Source organism: Vollenhovia emeryi, unplaced genomic scaffold, assembly GCF_000949405.1.
Source record: "Vollenhovia emeryi isolate VEMERY1.0 unplaced genomic scaffold, V.emery_V1.0 DF939125.1, whole genome shotgun sequence".
NCBI classification, from domain to species: Eukaryota; Metazoa; Arthropoda; class Insecta; order Hymenoptera; family Formicidae; genus Vollenhovia; species Vollenhovia emeryi.
This window is the reverse complement of record NW_011967241.1, coordinates 773,568-781,742: the sequence shown is the minus strand read 5'-3', so window position 1 is coordinate 781,742 and position 8,175 is coordinate 773,568.

Here is an 8,175-nt window from a genome sequence, read left to right as displayed (position 1 = left end):
ATATAAGTATGGTATCGTACTTCTATGGCATAATCGACCATAAAGCTAATTACATATCATACCGGTATCCTTTTCCTATTTTACGCGCGTTACGAAGAATGAGATCGGAATGCAGTTGGGCTTAAAACTCGTGTAACGTGCTCCGATTTACTTCAACTTGTTACATTACTGTCTCGGCTGCTAAGATAGTCATGCTTTTCAATAGCTCAATCGCTTCAATAGCTCAAGAAGTATCGTCTTCGACGCGATTGCTTATCTCTCTTTTGCTTCGTCATTTAATCCTACAATATCTCTTAGCTGTCGCTGTAAAGTTATTCATTTTATTTTCTCCGCACGCGTGATATCTGTACGACTCCATTTTGTAAAATTACTATTGTCCAGAGACGTGTAATTCCTAGTATTCAATTCCTACAATTAGAAGAACGGGAGAGGCAAACGATCTAAAATAGAAATATAACCAGAGAAAGCTCATCTTTAATTAATTGTTGCTGCGGAGTTACTTTCTATCTTCATTAAGATCGAATCCTCCTTGTCAAACATATTCATCTGTTTCCGGAAACGAAACGGCGCTTCCGGGACGGTGATTTCGTGGCGAACAATGACGACCTGATCTGTTTCACGTGGTCTTGCCGTGCATTTCCGGCACGACGCCGCTTAATTCGCTTCCACTTCCGGCGGAACCACACCTATCAAACCGTGACGAAATAAATGCAATTTCGCCATTTTCTCAGACGACTTCGATCCAGTTTCGCGATGTGCAATTACATAGACTCGTTATGTTCTTCAACGTTGTTTACGTAAAGGTAAAGTAACTCTATTACAACAGAGGGAATACACCTTTAACCAATACTCGATTCAAGCGTGCGACGTTAACACTATTTTTTACCTTTCGCTATAAATAATTCTCACACGTAGCCGGTGCATAAAAACGTAAATCTCAAAGAACCGCGCCGAAGTTGCCGCAACTTCCTACCGACGTTTCATGTCGTACTGAGAACCGCGCCAGCGATCGTCGGCCCGAGTTGCGTCTACGCACTTACGTTACCGGATTGTATTCGCGTACCCACGCACGGTTGTAGAAGCCCCGCATCAAGCGACACGGCTGCAGTGGAATACGAAATGTTGTGCAACGCGCGAGGCGAGGCTCGCGTGTAAACCGACCAACGGGAGCATGATTTCCGCCGAACGAGGAGAGACGATTTTAGCAATTGGTAGAGTCACTCGGTAAGCAACCAAAAAATAATAAATATAACGTTGCAGCGTTTTCACCGATAACGGTACGATACCAGGGAAAAAGACACACCAAGCGGCACACGAGAAAACGGATTAATCCGCACTACCGCGATACGTTTCTTACGTGAACACATCTTGGAAATTTGCATTAACATCCGCGAGTCAACGGTATCGGTGAGTTTTGCAATCCAGCCAGTTTTACGATCCGGCCAATAATTTTCAATAAACTTTTCTCGCCCGCCACCCTTTCGAATCTTACGTGAATCTCATGTAATCGTTTTCTACATAAGAATACATAAGAAAATTACATAGCAATGCTTTTCAAATACAGTAGATCGATTGTCTTCAAACACGCTGCGTAATAGTGAATGACAAATGCAATTATAATTGCAGCAATAAACAATGCTGACAGCCATTTGTCGCAATTCATCGTTCGCTATTGATGATCCGCGCTTAACACAGGATGCACCTAATGATGGGAGAAGCGCATCGGGACAATGCACTTTTCGTCGTCGACTGGGAATCTATGCTCTCAGGCTAATTTATTCTTATTAGATTAGCGATGGGAAAATCCTTGCCGCGACAGTTTCAAAGAGAAAGTCGCGTGAATGAAGGACCGGTATGTTAATTAAAACGATTTAACGCTTCGTATTTGTCGTTTCTTCCATTTTGGGAAAATAGTGTGCGAAAACTAGAATTTTCGTGTTGCAATCGCCAAAGAGAGCGCGATTTATCGCCTAGCAATTACGCGGCTCGTGAAAACTAATGGAAAGCAAATACATCGACCGATCCGTTGCACAGCTGGATTTATGAGCGCATTATGACGACATTCGGAGTTGCGTGTCAAGTTGCAGCCGTTCATTTTGTCACGTTCAGGGACAATTTACTGTTGCTTGTAAATGTTCTAATCGTGTCTTCACGGACAATAGGCACGCACTGGTAAGCGATAAATCACAGAGCAATCGCTAATCTTTCGCCTTAATCACTGCTCAAGATCCGCTTGAACCATTGTATCTGCGAGTGATTAAAGTCTACGAGCGAGGTATGCGAATAGAGAACACGGATTAATTCGATGACATAAAATTACCAAACATTATCATCTCTAGAACAATGTACGTTTCTATCAGGCCGACTAATTAAACTATAATTTGCAACTATATATTTTCAATATATTAAATATATAATGAGAGTGTAAATAAACAATGCACTATATAAATAGAATATCGTGATAATTTGTGGGATTTACTACGCACGTTATCAGTTCATTCCACGTTGATGTAATGCACTTGTGAATCATGAGCAATGTTGCCTGCCTGAATGATGTATATTATTTTACGATTTCTAAAGATTTAGACCGCTGAGATTCTATTTTCTCACAGTGTTACACACATTTCCTGTGACGATTGCTTTCATGTAATGTACACAGCAATAAAAAAAGATTATATCACTATAAATGTTCATTATAAAACATAGTAATTTACAGACTAATCTCTGAGCGCAATACAAAGCAAATTAATTGTGTTGCAAGTTATATTACCAAAAATAGGGAATAACGTAAACGTTTAACGGAAATAAATTCGTTATACTTTCAGCTAATTTCTCTGTTTATTGGCTCACAGACCGATTAGTTGTGTATATAAGGATTATTTACTGGAATATTTATATAAGAGGATGTCATAAGCAGAAAATGTCGCATAACAAGCAACAGACTGGATAATGAACATTAGTGAAAGAATATTAAATCTTTCAACATGGACGTTGCGCAAGAATTCTGTCTGGTTGAAAAGGTTGGCGGCTGACTCGCCGGAAAACTTTAATCGACAATAATTGACAATCCTTGCAACTGAACTCTTCCGTGCAGCAATTTAGAAGCACAGGAAATTCTTGTTCTCACAGGATGAATCTAACATTTCTCAGGTTAGCCTCAATCAAACCAATCGCGTGTAAAGTCACTTGAATGATTCGTTCGATTCCGTAAAACAAATTCCTTTCGATATCGCCGAGTTAATGAACCAAGATCCGGTCCTTTCTTCCGTTGGAACAGAAAAAAAGAAACCGAATCTTTTCACGAAACTGTTAGATTATTTTTACAAATTCTACTGTTAAAAAATATACGTTACATTTATTCTTCTATTATTTATAAACGTATTTTAATTAAATTACGTTATAATTCAATTAAATATAAAAATAGTTTTATATTTAATTGAATTATCGTTTAGTTTCACAAGCAACTAAAGCTGCAGTTCATAGTCTTTTCTCACTACACGTATCACTCGTTTCGTTTCGTTAATAATATTATTTAAGATAGATAAGAATTAGATGTTATGAAAATTCAAAATTCGCGATACTTTCTCATTTAGCATTTTCGTCGTTCCGGAACATATTTGCGGCACAACATTGCCCGGAAATATCAAGAAAGTATTCTCGACACTATGAAAATATCACCTACTTATTTTCGACTCTCTACGTCATCCGGGAGCGAAACGGCAAGCGATTGCCGCTTTCGCACCAAGAAATAATGCGCAGTTATGAAACAACTAAAAGCGTAATAAGCGGCTGATATCGAGCATCGATATTCCCTGACTACATTAGAGCGGTTCTAAAACACCTTTCCCGCATTCTTCGAGGGAACACATTAATTGCTGCCATTTAATTTCAGGATACCGCGAAGTTACGATCGGGTTTTCACCGCGGCGCGGTTACGCAGTTCCGACGAAGGCGTTCTAAATTGCACCTGCGTTTCGTGTGAGTTTAATATTTCCGGTGGGCAAGGCGCGTCTGTCCGCGCGCTTTCGTTCGTACGCGATCTATGATTTATGTGCCGACGAGACGGCCGGAGGAAATTGAACGCTCCTACTGCCTGACTGACAGTGATATATAAATGATAAGAGAAAGCAGAGCTCTGGGACAGTGTTTGAATCTTTCTGATGCACGTGTATGCACGCACATGTACACTGACAAAAAATTTTTTGAACTAATTGTAAGTAAATAGATTTACTTACAATTATTTTCTTTACTGAAGTAAATATTCGTTCTACTTAAATAAAAATATCAAATTTCAAGTGAATCTGCGTATTATATTAAGTAAATTAATTTAAATCATTGCATTTTCTACATTCAACTAAAGATTTCATGAGATAGAGAATACTATTTATTAAATAAAATCAATTGTTTTATAGAATTAAAGTAAAATCTTTTAAATTAAAAATGATCTACTGTTTAATATTTAATAAATACTTAAATTAAAAAATGCATGTTTTAATTTGTTTATTACCATCTAATGAATAATTTTCTTCAGTAAAGTAATATTTATTTTATCAGTGTAGGAAACGTGCACTATTAAGGTAGTTTTTACTCTCCGCGTTTTATTAAACGATTCTCACAAGTGACTTCTTTAACTTCTTAATTCATTGATCAGAACAAGCGTCACTTGTACGTTCACGATAAATCTAATAAATCCTGGTTTTTACTTTAATTTCGTGGCGCCTGTGTCAATTCGAAATTTTCTTCTTTACGTCTCACGCGACATGTAAACATTGCATCCTAAAACTCGAATCTGTCGACGACAGACACCAGACTTTCCAGAAGTGTTTCGACACCCATACCGTGGAGCTGGTGGCGCGTGACCGTCTCGTGTGACCTCGGCGAACCGCGACTGGTCTCATCGATTCTCGATCCACAACATTCTTCCAATCTTACACGTATACAAATCGCGTGATCCCATTTCCAGAATTCTCTAGCCGTAACTCCATTGACGATGATTAAGTAAAAGCCTTGCCGACGTCACACGCCGACATATTCTGACTTTTAATAGCTCTTAACAATAGTAGCGGTGGTAAAAAAACAAGTGGAATGAAAATCAGCAACCAGTAATTACCTTGCATCGCTGGCACTTCAACAGTTACCGCAATCAAGGAACGGTATCATAAAAGAATTCCTTAACATGTAGCTAATTTCAACGACGTTAACGACCCCGTGGAATATCTTGGGCAAATTTAGCCCACAGACGAGAGAATTCGCTGATAAGATCAAGAATTTTTTTTTAAATAGCCCGCATGCGCCACGCTCGGCGCTATTTTGACCGCGTTCACGATGCACACGCCCGTACGAAAAAGGCAGACGATACCGCACATCTGTCACGATGTAACGTGGGAAGCGTCCTTCGCGTATAACGGCCTTCCTGAGTCGCGTGAGAGAGCCAAATTAAGTCTTCATAACGCGTATGCATCGTCTTTCTGGAAGTGCGAAGTTATGCTCTCCTTATTTTCCGCGTTCTCAAACAACTCCCCGTTCCATTGTTCCCTATACTCCCCCTCCCCCAAATTGTCCGTTAGTTTTAAATAATAATAGATTGACCGCGAAGCATTTCATTTAGATGAGCCAAACGAAAGATTCATGTCTACAGTATTCATGTCTACCAAACGTCGCTTAACTTTAATCTTAGTTTAATTCACGTCTGTCTCTTTCTAAAATACCAGTTGGAAGGAGATAAGGAACGGATTAAGCTGAGCTTAAGCGACGTCGGTGAAACCGGGCCTAATATTGCCGCATCGAACTATAAGCTCTCTTAAAATTATCCTAAATGTCCGACGAGTTCTCTCAAACTGTTGCCAAGGTATGGTTGAAATTCTACAAATCTGCAATGGCGTTCGCTGTACTTTTCTCCTTCTTCTTTTATCTCACCGCGAGAGCTGCTCTTGGTTTCAAGACAACGACGACGATCGAAAGCCAGCGAGTCGGTCGCGGTTCTAGCTCGTACGGAACTCTGAGAAAGGAAAGCAGCCTCTTCCCTTTGTCAGGAGAGCCTATTGTCCTCCTGAGGATGGATGGGAACAACGGTCGCGGATACCGAATGTATCTCGGAATTATTTCTTCGGGCACTTGCAGCAGAAGGTTCATCAATAAAGATGTATAGTCGAGATGAACCCGGTCTTTTATATTACCACAACGTATATATTTCAATCCGAGCAATTAATTATAAAATAGACATGTAAGCCCATTTTAAGGGATAAATACGTATAGCATCTTGCAAACATCATTGCTCATGTGTTTGCGCGTTTACAAAAGTAGTTGATTAAATTCGTAAAAAGATCAGGTACACGTGGTTTCGTTTACGTTACGTTCAACAAGTGGAAAAACATTTCTTTCATTCCTGACGTGTATAAATAACAAATTAAATCCTTTCATTTCAATTTAACGGAGCCGAACTAATACCATTTTAACATCTTATTTCTGTGTCCGCGACGTCTCCCATTCCATCCTTCTCTCAATTTGACCGGCAAGAAAGATTATCCGGGATATGGCCGTAAATCATGACGAGTATTTCTTCGCTAGAGGGAAATACGGATTTCGCCACTTTACCAATCATTACGTCCATTAAACTCAATTTTGTTATTTCCTTCCTCTCGTATATCTTCGCCAAGATAATGGGTTTTTTTGTCTCTCATGGCCAATCAGAGGAAATATTCAATATCGTAGCCCAATTATCCAAATGTCAAAATAATGGAGGCATTTGGCGAGGACTTGATTTTTCGCGAGAGAAAGATAGATTCTAGAGCGGAAGCGCACAAGAGATCGCGACGGTGGACGCGCTTCGGGCATGAACCGGTCTCGGGCTAAATTTTCGTCAAGTTAGTAACCAAGAAGCGAAGTATGCATCGACATACGCGTGCGTGTCAACCGACACCGACGTGGACTCTCGTAAGCGTGCAACGGAAGCGCGTGCACTCGCGTATATTCGCCGTAGGAACGCGGAGGGTTTCCGCTGCTCGAGGCAACTTGGTAGGTACAAGAATTCGATTCGACGGCACAAAAAGCGACGGCGGCGGAATGCAACGAATGAAGAAATATAGATTGTCATGCGCGTGTGCTGTACCAACGAAATTCGCGCACTTTACAGAGCATTCGTTTCATAATCCAGGCTTTACGATCGTGTATCTTGCATACGTTTTCATTTTTCGTTACACTCTGTTTCCTTAATTCAACGACTGCGCTCTGCGATGTTACTTTAACATAATTTTACATAATTTCCCAGCGAGAAATGACTTACCGATCGATGTCGAAACAATGTCGAATCGCCGTCAATGCGACGGTTTCGATGTCGACACGACATCGTTTCAACACATTCGAAATATGCACGTCACACATGATACAAATTTTTCTACACAGTATAAACATTTGTGCGATTATACATGCGTGCGTATTTGCGACTGTGTCGCGACTTGCTTGACAAATCACTCGTACAGGTCGGCTGTTCCGTGCATTCGGAAAATGAGCGAAGATGCTTTCCCTGGCTAAATCATTATGTCTACGCGCGGCTCTGCGTACGTGCGTTACGCGTATACGCGTGCTCATAGAAACACGGTTGGTTCGTTTATTGTCGTATCGACGTGACACGCGTATCAGACCTTATGTCATACGTAAGATCCTTACGACGGGAATGCGCTGCGTGCCGTGCGTGTTGGTCACTGCACTTCCGCTTGGGACGCAATACGTCTTGCAGTGTACAATACGCACTTTGCATACGCACGCTCACGCGATATATCGCCCGGCGGTGTCTGCGACGATAAGAAATTAGTATACGTAGCGGACATAACTTTGCAACTTGTCATTTCCATCGTGCCCAAAGTCTCGCACGCACACAAGCAATAGAATTATAATCCGAAAAGAGCTTCGTTATCGGAAGATAACGAGTCGTTGAAAAACGAATACCAAAATAAAATTAAACTCTTTATCGGTCTAATCTTGTGTATATTGACTTCGTTACTAGTTAAGTTATTAAACTAAGTTAAGAGGATGCTAAAGTCATCTGTTTTACCGACACATTCGAATATAGTTTTTGCGCTGCTGAATCTTTTCATTAGTTTTTACGCCTAAAATAATACCAGGATAAGTTGCGGGCCGCATAGCAGAACGTTTTTATACTTGAAACACTCGGGTCAG